This window comes from Chiroxiphia lanceolata, chromosome 20, assembly GCF_009829145.1.
Source record: "Chiroxiphia lanceolata isolate bChiLan1 chromosome 20, bChiLan1.pri, whole genome shotgun sequence".
In the NCBI taxonomy this organism is placed as follows: Eukaryota; Metazoa; Chordata; class Aves; order Passeriformes; family Pipridae; genus Chiroxiphia; species Chiroxiphia lanceolata.
Window position 1 is genome coordinate 2,508,493 of NC_045656.1, and position 20,753 is coordinate 2,529,245.

General features: G+C 53.5%; 1 protein-coding gene across 1 annotated transcript in view; it reads right to left on the reverse strand.

The window, feature by feature from the left end:
* CALN1 (calneuron 1) overlaps positions 1–2,050 on the reverse strand; it is a 163,197-nt gene extending 161,147 nt beyond the window's left edge. Inside the window, exon 1 of the mRNA XM_032707608.1 lies at positions 1,885–2,050. The gene's annotated coding sequence lies outside the window, so the exon portion shown is untranslated. The remainder of the gene's footprint in view (positions 1–1,884) is intronic.
* Between the last annotated feature and the right edge of the window lie 18,703 nt (positions 2,051–20,753).

Here is a 20,753-nt window from a genome sequence, read left to right on the forward strand (position 1 = left end):
TGCTCAAGCTGAAGTGTCTTGCTGCCCACAAACCACCTGATCCCTCCAGGTGCTCTTGCTCAGCTGCTCCTACACCGACACACGGCTCCTCTTCCCTTGCTCACTTCCACGTTCCCCGTCCCGTCGCTCTCTCACTTATGGCAAACACCGGCAGTGAGGAAAAAAAACCCATCTTCCCGCCCCAGTCCCGCAGTGCCGTGGGCTTTGGGCCGTGCTGAGCTCTCAGGATTCCCTGCACAAGCTCTGGGGAATGCTGGCAAGGCCGGGTGTTTTCCTGGTGCTTTAGCAGGGGGAGGTTGTTTTGCTGCGCTGGTGTCGCACACCAACAACTCGGCCCCTGATTTACTGAGAGAGGTGGCCACCAGCGAGCTCTTCTCCAGGAGATTAGTGGCTGCTTTTCCAACCCTATTTCAAGCCTCGAGGAGGTTTGCTATTTGTCAAAAGTGTTATTAACCTCAGATAGGCACCGGGACAAATATTTCCTGGCACAGCCTGTTTCCCTCTGGGGATCTGGGCAGGAGAGAGACCCAACCTCACCTGGGACCCACTGCCAAGAGAAAAACAGGCTCTCATTGAGGTCAGGGCACCCTAATGATGCACCAGCCCGAGACGGGGAGGAAGGAAGCATAATACCTAATTTAAAGAAATAGCCTTGTGGAAATAAATAACCAGAGAGATCACTCAGTCAGGAGGAGAGGAAATCAATGGGTGAGAGGGGGAGTTAGTGAAATGTTGGGTAGTTAAATATTGGGGGAGTTCGCAGTTAAATATTGGGGTGGTTAGCAGAGAAATATTGGGGTAGTTAGCAGGTAAATACTGGGGTGGTTAGCAGTGAAATGTTGGGGTAGCTAGAGGTAAATATTGGGGTAGTTAGCAGTGAAATGTTGGGGGAGTTAGCAGTGAAATATTGGGGGAATAAACAGGTAAACGTGGGGGGGTTAGCAGTTAAATATTAGGGTGGTTAGCAGTGAAATGTTGGGGTAGCTAGCAGGTAAATATTGGGGGAGTTAGGTAAATATTGGGTTGTTAGCAGTGAAATGTTGGGGTAGTTAGTAGGTAAATGTTGAGGTAGCTAGCAGATAAATATTGGGGGAGTTAGCAGGTAAATATTGGGGGAGTTAGGTAAATGTTGGGGTAATTAGAAGTGAAGTATTGGGGGAGCTAGCAGGTGAATGTTGGGGCAGTTAGCAGTGAAATGTTGGGGTAGTTAGCAGGTAAATATTGGGGGAGCTAGCAGGTAAATGTTGGGGCAGTTAGCAGTGAGCTGCTCTCTGTGCACAATGTTCCTGCTGAAGGCGATTTATAAGCCCAGCTGAAGCTTATTCTGCTGAGGAGATGAGACTCCGGCGTGAAAACAACGCTGTCTCTCCTAATAACCCTGGGTTCTGGTCCATGAGGCTCGGAAGAAATGCTCTGCAATGCGCATGGAAGGATATGGCAAAACTCTCCTAACCTGGGGAGGCAGAGGGAGAGGAGCCAGAGGGGGCAACCGGCGGCGAGAGCGGCGAGACCGCGACCAACTTCAGCGGTGATTTATGGAGCGGGCAGCCCAACTTATCTTCTGCTGAATGGCAGCTCTGGGATTTAAGGAGCGAGGGGGAAAAAAAAACCAAACCAAACCAAACACGACTCGAGGTCATGCACTTAATCATTTAAAGGGAGGGAGAGCAGAGGGGAGAGAGCGGGGCAGGACGGGGAGCCCCTCGCCCCCAGGTGAGCTTTGGGAGGATGCTCCTGCCCCGGGAGCCGCGAGCATCGCGTCAGACTTTCTCTCCAGCAAACGAAAACACGGGGAAAAAAAAAAAACAAACCGGGGGGATGCTTCCAGCTGCCAGCAGGAGAGGGGGAGAAGCCATGCAAGCAGCCCCGTCCCTCCGTGCGTACCTCCTGCCGCCGGTCCCAGGTGAGCGACTCCCCCCATCCATGTCGCGGTGCCGGAGAGCCCCGAGATGTCCTGGAGAAGCCGGAGTGACTGCCGTGACTTGGGAACACGGAATATGGTACAAGCTTTAATTAAAAGAGTCTGAAGGCTCTCTCCTGCTCGCTCGTCCTTTTTTTTGCAGTACTGGATCGGATTTAAAGGGCTAGAACCCCAATTTGGCAGCGCTGCTCCCCCAGGAGCCACGCTCTGCCACCCCGGCCTGGCAGCTCCGGCAGTGCCTTGCCGCCCATCGGGGGCATCCTGGCAGCCAGGGAAGCCCGGAGGAAGCAGCAACAACAGGAGTTGCTCGGTGGCAGCAACAACAAGTTGTAAATCAGCTCTCCCCTGAGCACGGTGGGTGGCCGGGGGGATTCTACCGGCAGCAGGGTGGGCGAGGGGAGCCTGAGAACTCCTGCGGGTGCAGGGAGGGGAGTCGGTGCTCTACCAGCGCCCTGGTGGGTCCAGAGCAGGATGGTGGTGCCTTGGTGGTGCCACCACTCTGCGGCAGCGCCCAGAGGCGTCGCCCTGCCATGGGTGGAGCGGGCGGCGGGGAAGGGATGCGTCACCCCAGCTCAGCTCTGCAGGACGGGGTGCTCGGCCTCCTGCCTGCATCCAGGGAGCTGGGAAGCAATTCCATTTGGATTTGGCGGCCACTTGCTCGTGCCAAGGCAGTGGGGAGACGACCCAGCGAGTGACGCCGATCCCTCCTTCAGCTCCAGGTTCCTCCAGTCGTTCTCCAGATCTCCCTCAAAACCCGCCTGCGACAGTCTGGGCTCTGTGGGCACCTCGGGCTGCTCAGCACGGCAGGGTTGGCCAAAACACGTCTTCAAGCCTTGCCATTGCTTCCCCACTCCCTCCCCAGCAAAGAGGTGATGAAGATGGAGTGCAGGCTTTCCACTGGTCCAGATTTTGAGTTAAAAGGAGGAAAAGCAAGAGGAGCGACCAGCCTGGAAAGCCTTATCTTCTTTTTTTCCCCATTTTGGCCCCAAAATGAAACCCACCCTCGCCAAGACCAGCTTCAGAGCATCCCAGTGCTGGCATGTCTGACCAATCCCTTCCCTGCACTCAGGGCTGACCCACATGTTCTGGCTTTCTCTTGTCTTATTAATTAGACGGAGTGGCGGGTGCCAAAATGAAAAGCTGGTTCTAATTCCACGCCGCAACCCGGTTCCAAGCTGCTGAGATAATTAGCAGGTTATTAATGAAGGAGAAGACTACCAAGATGGAGGAAGGAAGGATGGGGAGGGAAGGGAAGAGCAGTTTGGGACTGGATGGGAAAACTGCAGTCAAGTTGGAGACTCCTTTGCCCAAGCCAACGCTTTGAGGTGACTTCAGCGCCCGGCAAGGCGCTCCCGGCACGGGGATGGGGCCGGATCTGTAGAACGTCGTGCTGAGGCATCTGCTTGGCTGGGGGCCACTCCAGGGAGCGAAATGGCTCTGTCTCATCCCAGTGGCCTGTTGATGTCCGTCTGGCTCCAGGGAATGGAGAGGAAGCAGTTTGGGATCCTGCTTTTTTGCTAGTCCTGGGTAATGGTGTCCGCGAGCCGCGTTGGCTCGGGGCTGTCAGGTTTGCTGGAGCATCACCGTCACTCTGCAGGGGCTTCTGCTGGTGGCTGTAGGGCTTCACCCCAAACACATCTTCATCCAGAGGCTGGTTGGGCACTGACCAGGCTCCCCGGGGCAGTGGGCACAGCCCCAAGGCTGCCAGAGCTCAGGGAGGGTTTGACTGATCCTCTGGGGCACAGGGGGTGACTCTTGGGGCTGGGCCTGTGCAGGGCTGAGGGTTGGACTCCATGATCCTTGGGGGTCCCTTCCAGCTCAGCACATTCTGTGACTCTGTGAACACCTTCACATCTCCCCTCAAAATCAATCTGATAACAAGCACCGATAGGATCTCCCAGGCATCAGCTGCAAATTGCTCACAGGACATCACTTGGCAGAGGCTGGTGGGAAAGAGCTTTCCTAAATGATGAGGTGGACCAGGCCGAGGTAAAATGCCAGCAAAAACAGGGCATCCTAAGAAATCCCAGCCTCTGGCCCGAGCTGTTGCCTTCTCGTGCATCTCGGAGGCCTGTGGTTGTTGTTCCTTTAATTATTAATCCTTGCATTGACGTAATCAGATGTGCACAAGCTTCTAACGGATGCTCCGATGCAAAAAAATGAAGGATAAATTTCCTTCCCTCCCTTAAAACTTCTCCCAATCCCATGACCAATTTTATTGCCGTTCTGCTCTAATTTTAAATCTAACGAGAAGCATTAAGGCTTTCAATTAAAAGATCTCTTCCTTCAGATACTGGAACGTAGCCTGAAGTGGAGGCCACGTGTGATATTTTTCACTGGGATGGTGTGGTTTATATCTGAGTTCCAGATCAACTGCCTCAGCAGCTGAGCTTGGGCTTGTGAACTGCCTGGTTGGCCAGAGTTGGGTGGCAGTGCCAAGGTGTTCCACTTTAGGAGGATCCTCAGCCTTGTTTGGGGGTTTTTCCCACGTCTTTGTGTTTCTAAAGTGAGCCTTGCATCTACTTTTTCTGTTTTAGTCAGCCTGGAAGTCTTTGGTGAGGGACAAATAAGCCTCAGCAATGATGCCACCCTGGCTGGAACCTTGGATTTTTTGGCTTTTGACTGTGAAATATTCATCTCTTCCCTTTTCTTTAGGATGAGCTCATCCATGGCCACGACAGAGGAGCAGTGAGCTCAAAACTCCTCATTTACCATGATTTGAGCGTTGGGTTCAACACAGAATCCCAGAATCACTGAGCTGGAAGGGATCCCCAAGGATCATGGAGTCCAACCCTCAGCCCTGCACAGGCCCAGCCCCAAGAGTCACCCCCTGTGCCCCAGAGGATCAGCCAAACCCTCCCTGAGCTCTGGCAGCCTTGGGGCTGTGCCCACTGCCCTGGGGAGCCTGGGCAGTGCCCAACCAGCCTCTGGGGGAAGAACCTTTGCCTGAGATCCAACCTGAACCTGCCCTGACACAGCTCCAGCCATTCCCTGGCTGCTGTCCCTGGTCCCCACAGAGATCAGTGCCTGTCCCTCTTATTCCCCTCACAAGGAGGCTGAAGGCACTATTAAGTGTGCAGTTTGGTTCACTGAAGGTTTTCTGATGTCTAAAACCTCACTTTTCCACCAGTCTAAATCTTGCACTTGACCCCATCTGGACCTGTCCCTGCAGGACAAGTCTCCTGGAGAGCTTGTGGGTATTTAATCTCAGGCAGAAATCAGAGTTTGCAGGTTTCTGGGGATGAGATGGAAACATAGAGCTGGAGACATCAACCAGCACCAAGGCAGAGGCACCACAGGGGAGAGGAGCTGAATCAGGAGACTGGATCAGCCCCTGGCTCTTCTGTGAGTCACCTCTTATTTACACCAGCCCCACCACCCTTCCCCAGACCTCGGGTCTGAGGCACCCAGGCAGGGTGGGAATGGGGCAGGGAGATGTGATCCAAGCACCAGTGACCTGCAGAGCTGTGCAGGATCTTGTCCAAAAACCGCGTCGTGTCACTGCTGAATTCCTTCTCCAACCCAAACCACGAGGAGGGTGGTGGTGGAGTCACCGTCCCTGGAGCTGTTTAAGAAGAGACTGGATGTGGCACTTCCTGCCATGGTCTAGTAGAGAGGTGGTGTTGGGTCATAGGTTGGACTTGATGATCCCCAACTGAATTGATCCTGTATTTCTGTGCGGCTGCTGGGAAAGCCGGGAATGGCCAAGCACATGGACAAGCTCCCTTTTGAGGCAAGCAGTGTTAAATTCTGTCACTGCTGCACGTTTTGATGCATCTCTTCTCTCTACACCACATTTTCTGAAGGGGAAACCACCTCACTGGCATCAGTTTGGAGGCTGGAAGAGCCCGTTGGTGCCTCTCTCATCCAGGGTCTCCCACGGCGCAGGCTGGAGGGTTTATTGATGTAACATCTGTCCCCAGGACAACCAGGCTGGCTGGAGCCCCTCAACCTGATTTAATTAATTCAGAATCCAAAGAGGAGTTGATGTGATAACCCCTTTTTGTGCTGATGTGGGAGCAGCACTCAGAGGATCCTCTCTGGGCAGACAATGGACTCTCAAAGTGCAATATCGTGTCAGGCTGAGAAAATTACCCCGTGCTTTTGCAATTAATCACCCAAATTACAGCCCTTTACCTAAAGATAAAAAGCAAAGAGAATAAAACATGCTGCAAACCTATAGGCAGGGGTTTGGTCTCCTGAATTCCAGCTCAAAGCTTTGAAAACCTTGTTTGCTTTGCACCAAGTGTCACCAGGGGACTATTTTTTTTTTTTTTTAGAACTTCAAAAGGAATTTGGAAACAAACAAAAAAAACCTGGTTAAACATGGGGGAGCTGATGTTTAATCCACTTTTGCATATCTGTTCCCAGTCTCCTTTTGCTGACTTTCCAAATCCCTGTGGGACTTTGATGTCCAAGTTCAGGTCATGGAGAAAGTTCTCATCCTTCTCTCAGAATAAAGGGGTACTTAATTAATTTAAGCACAAATTATTCTTTTTGCCCAGATTTGTAAATTAAACAAGATTTATGCCATGTACATGTGTCCATCTGTCTCACTGGCTTCTCCCTGACCTTGACCCTGATCAATGCCAGGCTGTTCTGCAAGGAGAGAACCCTTCACAAGTTGCAGATCTGGCCATAAAAAACCCCTTCACCAGGATTTGTAAGACAGAAATCAGCATAAAGCTAATCTTTACTAGCTCTGCTGTGAGGGGATATGATAAAGACCAGCAAAAAGCAGTATCTGTGCTCCAGCTAAGGGCTGTTCACAACTGAAAATATGGAAAGAAATGGGATTTTTTTGGTTTCCACAGGGTGATATTTTGTGCAAGACACCCTGACAGCAAGGGTTGAGCCCAGGGAGGGGCTGCACGGGGACAAGTGATGGGAATCCATGTTTGCACTGCACAGCAGTTGGGAAGAAAAATGTGAAGGGGACCTAAATCATCCTGCTTGAGGATGATAAATCAGCCTCTAACTGACAGTGGAAGCAGAAGAAAAACCTTCCTGATGGGCTGCTTTAGGTTCTCAAAACGTAAAAGGTGAATTAGGGAGCCGTGTGCTGACAGGTTTAATAACTGCTCCCGGTTTAGGGCTGTTCCCAACTTCAGTCTGAGGGAAAGCCAAGGTCACAGAGCCAGTGTACACTGTCCATCCTTCTTAATTTTTGCATATATTGGCCACCTCAAACTCGATTTCAAACTGGAGCAGAGCTCTCAGGGATTTGCTCTTCCAGCAGGTTTCCTGACGGGCGGTTGGATAAGTGAGAAAGCCCAAAATAACAGCGGGGAGAGGAAGAGACAAATCGACTCTGCCACACGTCCCTGTCCAGCCCATCAGCAAACACGGGGCCACAAACCACAGGATCACAGGTTGGAAAAGCCCTCTGAGGTCATGGGAGTCCCACAGTTCCTCCAGCACTGCCAAGCCCTGTCCCCAAGTGCCACATCCACACGTGTTAAATGCCACCAGGGCTGGTGACCCCACCACTGGATGGACCCAGCCCTGACATGGACAGTGGGAGCTCAGTCCCTGGGAGCCCAACCACTGCCTTCTCCACCTGACCTAAATCCCACAGGAAAGGGGCATGGGAAATAGTTTCCATATTTTCATGGCATCTCCTGCTTCCAGCCCGCCAGGAGCCAAGAAAAGGGGCTGGAAGAGGAGATGAGCAGCAAATGGGTGCTCAGACGTTTGCACTTGGAAGCAGCATCTCCTCCAGAGCCCACCAGGATGATCAGAGGGATGGAGCAGCTCTGCTGGGAGGAAAGGCTGGGAGAGCTGGGATTATCCAGAAGAGAAGCTTTGGGGTGACCTAATTGTGGTCTTCCAGGACCTGAAGGAGCTACAAGGAAAGTAAAGAGAGACTGGAGGGCCTGGAGGGACAGGAGAAGGGGAATGGCTTCAAACTGCCAGAGGGGAAACTTGGGTTGGATATGGGGAAGGAATTGTTCCCTGTGAGGGTGGGGAGGCCCTGGCACAGGTTGCCCAGAGAAGCTGTGGCTGCCCCTGGATCCCTGGAAGTGTCCAAGGCCAGGTTGGAGCCACCTGGGCTAGTGGAAGGTGTCCCTGCCCATGGCAGGAGGTGGGACTGGATGATCTTTAGTTAGAAGGTTCACATTGTTCATGTCAGGGCTGGGTCTGTCCAACACTCCCAGGGCCAGGACCCAGCAGGACTGGTGGCACCAGGACGGGGATCCTGGAGCTGGGCATGGACTGCTCCAGAGCTGGGTTTGGCCACACCAGGTGGAGAACTGATGACACAGCACATGGAGAAACCCCCCAAAGGGGGATGTGGCTGTGGGGGTCTTGTAACCAAACCAACGTGTTGGCTTCCTCCATCCTACATATGAGTGCAGGCTCTGTGTCCTCCCAAAGAGCACAAAGTGACCCCAAAGGTATGAAAACCCACCAGGAACAGGACAACCCAAACCATTCTGGGATTCAACGATACCTGATAACCGGGGGGTGGTTTCAAGCACATTCCAGCCCTTCCATGCTTCCCTCTGCTGTGATCCGGGTGGATTTTGGAGCGCTGCATGCCCCAGCAGAGGCTGCTGTGCCCTCGGGCTGCCCCTGCCCCACAAAAGCCCTGCCTGGCGTTGCCAGAGCCGCGCTGTGCTCTCAGCTCGAAGTGGGTCTGAGGAGCTCTCGCGTGAGGGAGGGCTCAGCTAAAGAGTCATTAAGCAATTCTTTGAAGTGGAGCTATTATTGCCTAAAATGCTAAGCACGACTTAGCGCTCCCCAATTGTGTAACCTGCATCCGGCGCGGCCCCTGCTCCAACCCCCCGCGCGAGCACAGCAGCAGCGGGAGGAAGAGGAGGAGGAGGAGGAGGAGGAGGTGGAGGGAAGGTTCCAACCTGTGCTGGAATATTTACATCCCGTTTTATCGTGGTTGCAGCTGGGGGTGTCTCTCCCAGCCGCTGCGGGACTCGGGGTGAGGGCCCCGCTCCCGGGATGCTGCTGCCAGGAGCTGCGTGGCTCCTTACCTTGGCTTTCTGTCTCCATGGCAATGGCTCTGCGTCATCCTGCCAGCACAGCAGCATCAACCTATGCAAAATCTGGCCTCATTTTGGGATCCCAGGGCGGAAAGAAGCGCGGGGAGCTCTCCTCAGTGTTCCCTGCAGGCTGGAAGGTGCGGGGCTGGCGGGGGAGCGGGGCTGAGCTGCCCGCGGTGTCCAGCCCTCACACGCGGGGATGGACAGACCCCACTGCTCAGAGAGCCCAGGAGGGGCTGCAGACCCCCTCCAGCATCACCCACCCTCACCCCACCCCACCCCTGAGGAGCAGCTTTGTCACCTGTCACCTTGTCCCCTCCCGGTGCCGGCGGGGTCCGAGCCCTGGAGTGGGGACAGCTCACCAAAAATACCACTTGAAACTGGTGTTTCCTCTGCCCCGTGCAAAGAAAGCCTCAAATGCAAAGGCAGAACCCCCGTGCCCACCTGGCTGGGACCCCGAGGGGCACCCAGAGGTTGTTTGATGGGCTGTGCCCCCCCAGAGCCTCTGGGCATTCCTGGCTCTGCCTGGGGCTGCTCGGGGCAGGGCTGGGTCCCTCCTGCTCCAGCACCTCCCAGGAGCTGCAGAGGAGCTTCTCAGCACCTCTGAGGGATGGGATGAAGCTCCTTCACCTTGAGCCTGGCTTGCTCAAGATTCGAGTTCATCAGCCTTAATTCATATGGCAGTGCAGCCCCCAGAGGAGAGGAGATGTCCTGAGTGCCCAGGTGAAAAAAAAAATAAAAAGGAAGGAAAAAATTATGCTAAACCCAGGATTTTGGGAGGAAGAGCTTAATAAGAGGTCTTGGAGGGGAGAGGAGGAAGAAGAGAGATGTGTTGGGTTTGTTTGAAGCAGATATTGATGACCAGGCTGTCCCAGGCCCCATCCACCCCCAGGCTGCTCCCCTGTGCCTTTATCCTTCCCTAAATCACCTCCCCTCAATCACCAGAGCAAATTCCTTGAACTCATTTTAGATTAAAATTAAAGAGTAAGAGGTTCTCCCTCCTAAACCCTCCTTTTGGGTTAATCCTGTATTTATCCTAAATGTGAATGAATCAAATAATTGAAGGACTGGGACATGACATCAACCAACATCATCATACAGAACTTCCATTAGCCTGTGTGGGATTACATCGATTCAATTCAGGTCCTGGAGGACATGGATTAACCCTTCAGGTGGCCCTTCCCTCCTCCTCAGGCTCCTGGGAATCCTCTCTGCTGGAGGAGAAGTAGGAGGGCAGCCCATGGACCCCCCCCAGCCCTCCTTTTCTGGGGGGAAGGTGCTGGTGGGTCCTGCATGGGGTGATGGGATGGGGACAAACCTAAATGATCCAGGGAGAACAGGCAGGTGACACGGTGTCCCAGAGCCAGCCTTTGCTCAGCAGCCAGCCAGGATCTCCCCAGGGATGGAGGGTGCAAGGGAAGTGCCTTTGAACACACGTTGACTCGTGGTTTGGGAGAGTTGTGGAGCAGAAGTGACTGTCCCAGCAGGGAGAGCCCTCCCTGGGCAGCCAGCTGGGTTGCTGTGGGGGCAGAGGAGCTCAGAGAACCATGAGATCCCTCCAGCCTGGCCCTGGACTTCCAGAGGGACCATCCTGAGCCGGGAGTGTGACCCTGAAGAAAGACCTGCAAGGATTCCCAGGAGAAAAGGGATGTTGGAGGTGAGGGGGGTGAGGGGGCACAGGATCACTGTGGTGCCACTAAGGCAGGATTTGGGACACCCCCATGGAAAGGCTTGTTCCCAGTACTTGCTCAGCCACAGCTGTTCCTTTCCAGCCCATTCCCAGAGCCCAGATGCCAAACCTGGGCTCTCCTGAACCACATCCATGGGATCATCATGCAGGAGCTTGGGACCTTTTTCCAGCTGCATTTGGAGGCACATCCATGAGCATCCCGAGTGCATGAACACATCTTTCCAGGCAGGAAATTCCCCAGACAGGAGAGTGCTTAGGGATAATCCCCTGGCCTCCTCCATGAGCAGAGAAGGGATGTCCTGCTCCCTCCCTGAGGGATTATCCACCTGCAGGACTCCCCTCACAAACACCTCCTCCCCCAGGGGAAGTTTCCCCCTCCTGGTTGTTCAGGGAGTCTCAGGATTTTGCCCACAAATAATAGAAAGCAGGTGCAGGGGTAGGAGCAGGTTTCCAGCTCCATCATTCCTGGCAGCTCCAGAGGCTGCCCAGTGCAGGATGTGCTAACAATTCAATCCCACTCCTACAGGGTTGCTTGGATTGTAGGAATCCTCACCTGCACAACTTCCAGGGCATAATTAAAGGCCAAGAAAGGCTGTTGGACTCTCCAGCCTTGTCCTCTTGCTGCCACCAGCCAGGGAAGTGCTCCCAGCATCACCCACCCCAGAAATGCTGCTCTGCCCCCACCTCCCCCTGGGATTCCCACCAGGAAAGGTGGAGGGCCCCAGTTTCTCTAGTTTAAGAGGGAAGGATTGAAGTGGTGGCACATCACAGACGAGCTCAGCTGTTAAAACATTAAAAAAAAAAAAAAAAGAAAAGAAAACTTGGGGAGAAATGAAAGGAAACCAGAACTCAAAAGCCTGGTTGCTGCTGTGATGGGCACCCTGGGGAACCAGCAGGCACCTGATGAAAATGGACTGAGGATGATCCAATCACAGAACCATGGAATACCCTGAGCTGGAAGGGACCCACAGGGAGCATCCAGGTCAGATCCTGGTCCTGCACAAGCACCCAACAATCCCACCCTGTCCCTGAGAGCTCCCTGAGCAGCCTTGGGGCTGTGCCCCTGCCCTGGGGAGCCTGGGCAGTGCCCAACCAGCCTCTGGGGAAGAACCTTTGGCTGAGATCCAACCTGACCCTGCCCTGACACAGCTCCAAGCCTGGTTTGGAGCAGAAGTGCTTCTCCCAGAAGCTTTTAGTGGAGCAGCAGCCTCAGTGGATGGAGATGGGACACCAAGGCCAAGGCAGCCTAGGACAGCCCCTACCCCTGCCCAGGGGGGAGATGCCTCCTGCCAGCGAGGAGCTGCTGACACCCTGGACCATCCCCAGCAGCATTTGTCCCAAATTTGGGACTGCAGGTGATCCCTCACTGTGGGATGAGCCCCGTGGTCACCCGGGGGGTGGTGACTGAGCCAAACCTGCCGTGATGGCATCCCCAGGGGGAGGAAGCCCTGAGATACCTCGGGAAGCCCTGAGACACCTCTGGAAGCCCTGAGACCCATCTCCAAACGCATCCTACACGCAGAAAAAACCCCAGATCCTGGCGGAGCTCCGTTGGGATTGTCGGCAGCTCCCGGCACATCGTGCAGTGCCCTCTGGTGCACGATCGGGAGAGGGAGGCTTTGGGTTTGCAACTCTCCCACCTCAAACATCGTCTCAAAGCCAATTCAACCCTCACTGAAATGAAAAAAAAAAAAAAAATCCAACCCGACCCTGACCCAAAGGAATTTTCTTTTTTGCAGGAGCTCAATCCATTTAAGGTGGGATCTTTTCCAGAGTGATGGAAGCTATTCATCATTAAAAAAATATCTCTGTCATATTATTCCTCCTATGACTGATGGCATTACAGGCACTGATGGAGCATTAGATGTGACATCACAGATTTCTATTATTTAAAGGGACAAAGTCCAGCTCAGTTTCCCAGCCCCTCCTGCTCGTTCAGCACAGACAGGGAACAGATCCAACTTCATTAAAACTGCTCCTGACTTCTGTCAAACTGATGTGATTTGTTCAAATACGTATAATTTCCTCTCCCATTATGTCAGGACTGGAGAGACACGGTGTCAAAATGCAGATCAAAATGATGGAGCACCGACAGAGACACCAAGGGATTATCAGCCCAGAGATCCCTCCAGGAATTGTGTCCTGCTGCTCCCCAGGCTCTGCCCCAGCGCCCCCAAACCTCCTCCACACCCACATCTGGCTGCCAAAAAAAAAAAAAAAAATCCCCTGGAAAAGCCTCAGGGGAGCAGGGGAAAAACTCACAGTGTTTCTTGTCCAGCTCTAGAAACATTCCCTGTTTTCTGGAGTCAGCAGCACGAAGCTCCAGGGATTCTCTGGGCCCTGGCAGCAAACCTTCTGTGAGAGTCCAGGAGAGAAATGGAATGCGCCAAAGGGAGCAGCAGTGTTTGATGGGATGGAGGTATAAAAGACCAGGCTGCTCAGCCACTGAAGCACTTAATGCTGTGAGGAAAATAATTAACACCTCACATGAGAAGGGACCAGAATCTGAAGGCGCCAGGAGAGGTAGAAAAGAAAACGTGCCATGCAAGGTCCAGGTAAAGAGAAATAAAGATGCAAGAAAGACATGAAGTGACGTTTTCAAAAGTGGTTTAGGAAGCCTGAATTCCATTTCATGCAGGACTTCAGTTTCCATGGGCTTGCCAATCAGGGCTGAGCTATGGGGAGCCTGATTTGAGGGATATTTAAACCCTAAAACACATCTCTGGGCTGGGGAGCTGGAAGTTTTTCGCTTCGGAAGTCCCTCAGCATGACCAGCATCTTCCAAAGCCTCTGGCCAGACTCCTGCAGATCCATTCCCCACCTGTCCCAGGAACCTGAGCCATTGCAGAAGTGGAATTTGAGACAGACTGCAAACTTTGCCCAAAATCCCATTTCTGCAAGGGAACATGGCTGGGAATTTGGCTGAGGAGTCACTTGGAAAATGAGTCCAGGTGGCTCTGAGCCACTGACTGAAGCCCAGCTCAGTCTGGGCAGTGGCTGCACTCTCAGCTTGGGAAGAGAGTCCCAGGAGCAGCCACCTGAGATCCCAAAGGGACTCAAAGGCTGCAGACAGGGGTTTGTGTGACATGGAAAAAGGGAATAAAGCCCTGGCAAGGAGGTTCCAGGTCTATGTTGAGCAGGGACAAGGATGAGCTGCAGGGTCAGAGCTGCCCAGCCCAGCAGTGACACAGGAGAGGTTCAGGGAGCACAGCTTGGCTGGGCTTGGCCACTTCATCCCCTGATTCACAGGAGAGTGTCCAGGGAGTGATCCAAGCACAGCTCCTTCCCCCAGACACCCCTCTGGCATTTAACTCAGGCTCACAGGAGAGCCTGGCTGGGGATGCTGCCCAATTCCCAGCAAGGAGGTTCAGCAAACCCCCCCAGTGATGGGCTTTTTGCTTTTTCATCAGCATTCCTGCTGCCAGGGGGGCTCATTCTGATCCATTTGATCTCCTCTTACTCATCCAGCCCAGGACATGGAAGTGCAGCCTCTACATTTCCCTCCAATTTGCATCCAGACATCTTCCCCTCCCAACATTCCACTGGCCCGTCACCAGCAAGTGCATCCCATGGGATGTTCCAGGCAGTGATGGCCATCAGGGATAGTCCCCCAGCACTCATCTCCCCCAAAGCCAGCTCAGCCCAGAGCCAGCAACCCCAGGAGCTCCACACCAAAGTCCTACTGGGACTCTCTGGGTTCTCCCAGCCGTGTTTCCAAACATGAGACACCTTAAAGGGGTTATTAAATCCCTTTCAAAATCTCCTGGAGACACCCCACTGTTGCCCTCAGACACCTGAGAGGGCTGCCCATGGAGAAAAGCACCCTCTGGCACCACAATTTGAAGCCCTTGGATTCCCTCAGGAGTTTCCATCCCCCAGGGACAGCAGAGCAGCACAAGGAGGGCAAAAATAAGCAGAGAGGAGTCAGATGTGGCTCAGCTCAGGGTCTCCAGGATTTTGGCTGGCTCAGGGCATTCCTGCCCCTCAGCCTGGTCCCTGCCAGAGCTTTATTTTCTCACACCCCAAATCCAGAGTGAGCAGAGGAGCTCCAGAGGTCTCAGGCAGTTGCACAGAGCTCAGATAGGAGCTGCTCTGTGAATCCTGGTGTGGCTGAGGTGCTGGGAGCTGGAGGAAGGGACTGAAGGATGGGTAATTCCATCCTCACTCAGCTGACCCAACCCAACTCTCTCTGAGGCCACAAGGCCTCGTTGCCTCCTCCTGCCTGTCTGTGGGACCCCAAGGAGCCACATGTGGGGGAAAATCAGAGCTGTGCCCTCTCCTGGCATTTCCTCCAGAGACACCAAGGAAATCAGCTCAAATCTTGCAGGTTTTATCTTCACACTTGTGCAGGGGTTGTTTTGTTGGGAAATCCAGGGTGTCCCTGAGGGCTCTGAGGTGTCCCAGGCTCTCCACACACAGGAGCAACAACCTCCTTCATCTGAGCCTGTGGCACAGAGCCGAGGGTTCCATGGACATGATAACCTCAGTCCTGCAGGCCCTGAGCTCACCAGCCTCTGCAAACCTTCCTGGTTTTGTGCCTCCAGGTGAGGATGGAACATCTCCAGTCCATCATTTCCAGCAGGGCAGGGATGAGGTGGCTGCAGTCCCAGACTGTTGCTCTGGGGATGGTGTTTGTGACTCAGCCCTTGCTGCTGGGGAGGAGCTGGACAACCACAACCCCCTTCTGCCTCAGTGTGCCACAGCAGTCACTTCAGGGCTGTTTTTCCTCCAGGCTTTTGTTGTTTGTCTGTATTAAAGTTGTAAGTGTCGTGCTCAGAGCTGTCCAGACACCCCCACCTGCCTGGGGGCCTTTTTCTTGGCACAATAATCAAGAATCATGAAATAATCTCCGTTTTAAAAAGTCCTCTGAGGTCACCAAGTCCAGCACAGCCCCAGCACTGCCAAGGCCAAAACTAACCCATGTCCCATGTGCCACATCCACATGTCTCTTAAACCCCTCCAGGGATGAGGACTCCACCCTGCCCTGGGCAGCTGTGCCATGGCAGGACAAGACTTTCCATGGAGAAATTTCCCCTGGATGTCCAACCTGACCCTCCCCTGGCACAGCTGGAGGCCATTCCCTCTCCTCCTGTCCCTTGTTCCCTGGGAGCAGAGCCCGACCCCCCCCGGCTCCCCCCTCCTGTCAGGGAGTTGCAGAGCCAGAAGGTCCCCCCCGAGCCTCCTTTTCTCCAGGCTGAGCCCCCCCAGCTCCCTCAGCTGCTCCTACTGCTCCAGCCCTTCCCAGCTCCATTCCCTAAACATTTCCATCATGTCTAAGGTCACCAAAAGCTCTTTAATGCTGACACAGCCTCAGCAACAGCCCATGAATGTCCCACTCTGGGATCTTTGAACAGCCAGTCCCCTATGTGAAGCTTTTGGATTTGATGTTCCACTATAAAAAATCAGTGAGGATCCTCCACAGCTTGTAACAGGCTGTGGCACCTGGTGACCATTGGTGATGTGCTGAATGACTTGGGCTCCCACATGTTTGGCATGACAGATACACCTGGAAACCCTCCTTGAGAGGTAAGGAAAAATGGCCAAACCCCCGTTTTGATCCAGCCTAGCTCTGCTATTACAAATGCAAGGAGAGTAACCAGACACATGCAGGTAGCACCAGGATGATTTATATTATACTCCTACACTTATTATTAGAGTTTCCAAAGATCCTGAGGCACAGCAGGACCATTAGAATAAAATATGGGAGTAAATTGCAGAGGAAGGCGTGATAATTGAAGTAGTAAGTGAAAACACATAATGCACAAGGAAATGCTGTGATCCAACCCCAGCTTTCAGGGCTGGGAAACTGGGAGCCTTCCTTAAGAAAAGCAGGGAGCAGCTCTTTGGGAGAGCTCCATAATGCTGAGGGGTTTCTGTGAAGCTTTAAAACGGCACGAGGAAGAACAATTCTGGATTTTGGGGTGGGGAGGGAATGTCAGTACTGAGGGATCCCGTGGGATTTCAGGGAATTGGCCAGGGCAGAGTTATCAGCAAGCTCTTCTCAGCTCGTGGATGTGATGCTGAGGGACAGCTCAGTGTGGGGGTCCATCCTTCAGCCCTTCCCATGTGGGCTGATCCAAGGGGAGTCAGAGCACTCCACAAAGTTGGTCTCTGGCCCTTGGGACCTTTAGGCAGAGCTTTGCTCACTGGCTTAGTCTCTGCTTTGTGCACATCCAAACACAGGTTTGGGTGGATTATGGGCTCAGCTCCATTAGTTTCCCAGAGGATCAGTTCACTCCTGGCTGGATTTGCCAGGAGCTGCAGGCTCACACAGGGCTGTGCTGTGAGGGCTGTGGACATTTCTGCCTCTTGGTACAGTGGAAATGAGAGCAAAGGGGTCCTGGAGATCTTGTTCTCAACCAACATCCACCAGCCTGTGATGGGAACTCACAGCCAGAGGTTCCATGTGAGGTTTCTGCACCAGGGGCTTTGAAATCCTGACCTTCTCTTCTGTGTTTAATGGGTTTTTCACACAGAAATGAATCAGAGGACAAAGGGAGAGCAGGCAGAAAATGATTCTGACTCGAGCAAAGACACAGAAAAACATGAACTACCCAAAGCTGCTGGAATTGCCAAGAAAGAAGAGCAGGGCCAGAGCACCACAACTCCTCTAGCATCACAGCTACAGACAAATCCCTCCTGTGTTCTCACCATTCCTCCTGCAGCTGTGATTTTTTTTGTTGCCTGTGTTTTCCTGGGCCTTTTAACTGGAGTGTTGCTCCTCCAGCTTCCCCAGCCCTCTGTGCCACGAGGCTCTGAGCCTGCTGGAAACCCAGGTCAGAGCGATGAGTGTCATCATTGAAGGCTTTGCGTTTTTAATCAAGGAGTAGAACTGCTCTGGCCAAGCCACGAGTGCAGCCCCTCATGCCTTTGGGACGTGGGGTTTGGAGGTGAGCTCGGTTTTGTCAGCATTTATTCCTGCAGAACCTGGAATAGGGGAGGTAGGACCTCGAACTCACCCATTTTGCAAAGAGAAGGAGAACAAACCAAGCCCAGCCCGTGCCCCGGGGCTGCTCAGAGCACCGGGCATTTGCAAAATAAAGGTGAGGGTGCCCTAATCCACCATCCCTTCCCGGAGGAAAAGGCTGCTGAGGATCTGCTCGATAATTAACGCAGCCACTTAACTCCACTTAACCCAAATCGTTAATATTTACAGGCAGGGAAAGGCAGGTGGTGGCACGGAGCCCGCAGGGAGCAGAAAATCCGGGCTGGGGACACTTCCCTGATGCTCAGACCAGGATAGACAAACTGGGAGACGAGTGCTGGGCAAACCCAACCCACACCTGGGTGGGAAGGTCCTGGAGGAACCCCTGGATCCAAGAGAGACCCGGAGCACCTCTCCCAAACCAGGGGGCTGCCGTGCACCAGAGCTGGATTTGATGATCCTTTGGGTCCCTTCCAACTCAGAACATTCTGTGATCCATTGGAAAAGTGGCTCCAGCGTGAGAGGGGTTTGGGAAAGGTGGTCAGGAAGGAGGGGAAAAGCAGATACAGCTACTACAGCTGGTTTCTCTCCCCCCAGCTCATGGAATCACAGACCTTTCTCCCCAAGCCTGGAGTTGGTGTTAAAGGTTTAACATCAGCAGAATAAATCGATGGCCATCAGGCTACAGGGGAGTGCTCAGCTCAGCATAATTAATCAAGGGTTTAAAATTTCATGGCAGTGCTTGTTTAGGATCTGTTCCCTCGGCTGGAGCACCCTGGGGACACGAGCAAAGCAGGGCAGTGGGATCCAGTGGGAATGAGATGGGGGTGTCAGGGAAAACATCCCCCTCCACCCCGGCAGGATTGAAAATCCCCCTTTGGGAGCAGCATGGGAAGGGTGTGAAATGCTGGATAACCTGGAGCCACAGGAACCCTGAGGTTTATGGGGATGAGGTTTATGAGCTCCTGTCCTGGAGCTGTGTCAGGGCAGGCTCAGGTTGGATCTCAGCCAGAGGTTCTTCCCCCAGAGGCTGGTTGGGCACTGCCCAGGCTCCCCAGGGCAGTGGGCACAGCCCCAAGGCTGCCAGAGCTCAGGGAGGGTTTGGCTGATCCTCTGGGGCACAGGGGGTGACTCTTGGGGCTGGGCCTGTGCAGGGCTGAGGGTTGGACTGATGATCCTTGGGGGTCCCTCCCAGCTCAGCACATCCTGGGATAGTAAGAGATGTGATGAATCTCCTGCAGCTCCTTGTCCTTGCAGTGCACTCCAGATTTACAGCCCCATCTCCAGACATCCCTGCAAGGACACCAGCCCTGTGTCCTGGGGAAGGACAGTCCCTGCCCCTCCTCCTTCTCCTCAGCCATCAGCTCCTTCCAGGGCACTGAGACCCCTCTAACAGCCTCACCTTCCCTCAGGCTCAGCTTTTATCAGCCCAGACACTCCGAGTCCATCACTGCAGAGCAAAACCAGCCAAAAGCCACTCCAGCTCTTGGGGGGACCAGTACCTGATCACCCCCAGCCCCTGCTCCCTCTTCTCTCTTATTTTCAGACCCTTATTGTCAGGCACTGCTCTGCCTCCCAAACCCGGGGTCTGTTCCCACCCGTGTCCCACTGCAGCCTCCTTGTCCGTGGTCTTTAAGGAGATTTAAGGATTTTAGGAGACTTTCAGGACTTTGGGAGCCCTCCCTGGGCCCTTCCTCCTGCACTCTTCACACGGTATATGCACACACACACATACATATTTAGATCATTAACACTGATGAGATTAAGCATTTTCAATTTAACAATTTTCAGGCCCCTGAGGGCTCCCAGTTCCCTTTGTTTTCCCTCTCCCTTCCCACCCCCAGAGCCCAAAAGAGCCCATTTAAAGCAGTTCCATCCACTGCTGGCCTGGCTGGAGGGACCTGTTACTGCAGGGCTCTCAAGGCTGTTGCTCACTCTGGTTTATGCAAAACAACTGCAAATGACACTTTTCAACCCATTTTATCACCCCCTCACCCCCCCCCACCCTCCAAGAGGTTCCCTGAGGCTCATTTGAATTTTTGCCCCAAGGTTTTCGTGGATTTATTTACATTTTTTTCCCTTGTAAACATGAAACCTGCCCTGATAGATGACACCCCTGCTTTTCTGGCTCTTCCCCCTGTCTCTGATATTTTCCCAGCCCTTCTTTTCCCTCCCTCCATCCCCAGGCTTGTTATCCTATGCATCATTCATCCCAACCTCCTGCCTTCTTTAAGGCAGAGCTTCTGGGAGATGCAAGATCTCCTTGAATTCCTTCTCTCCCTCTGCCTTGCCCTGATTTGCACTCACACAGCACTTTTTTCCCAGCTCTACAGTAGCCTGGAGTTTTCCTGGGAAGAGCAGGGGGGAAGGAGAGCAGCCTCAAAACACACCTTTCACCCAAGATCTCACGGAATTTTAACGACCAGAGCCTGGCCCTGGGCTATCCAGAGGGATATCAGTGTCCTCTGGCATTAACACACCACATCCCTGGAAACATTCCAGGCCAGGATGGACAGGGCTTGGAGCAACCTGGGCTAGTGGGAGATGTCCCTGCCCATGGTCCTTTAAGGTCCCTTCCAACCCAAACCATCCTGGGATTCCATGTTCTCCAGTTCTCAGCAGGGATCAACCAAAGTGTGGGCACAGCTCTGGGATAACTCAGTCCCTCCTCTCCTCTCCCCCTTTCCCTGTGTTCCCATTCCAAGCCAGATTTGCCAGAAATCCCAAGTTTCCCTTTGGTGGTACCCGCTCCAGTTGCCAGTTAGAGCTCAACACCTCAGGAAACTGCTTCAAACCCCCCAAAATGTGCTGTTGTCAGAGCAAAAATGACAGTCTTGGGTGACCAAACTGAAAGATAAGCATGGGAGGAAAAGCTTGGGAAGGATTTCCTGGTACCTTGGGGAAGCCTCTCAGGTTTCTCTCAGTGCCAGCAGCCTGGGAATGTCCCAGCTCTGCTTCTGACACTGCTTAAATAGGTGAAAGCTCCTGAGACATCACCCCAGGAGAGCTCCCAGCTGGGGATTTGGCCTCTGGTTGGGAGGAAGAAGGAGGTAGAGCCACCTCCACCTCCTTTCCCCAGGCCCCAGGGACTGGGCTGGGAGCTGTTCCCCAGAGTTCTCCCTGCTGCCAACAAACACATGGCCAGAATTTCTCCACTGGGCCGTAAATGCACAGAAAAATATAAAAGCAGAGCATGGCAAACTATTTCTGAGGAGACAA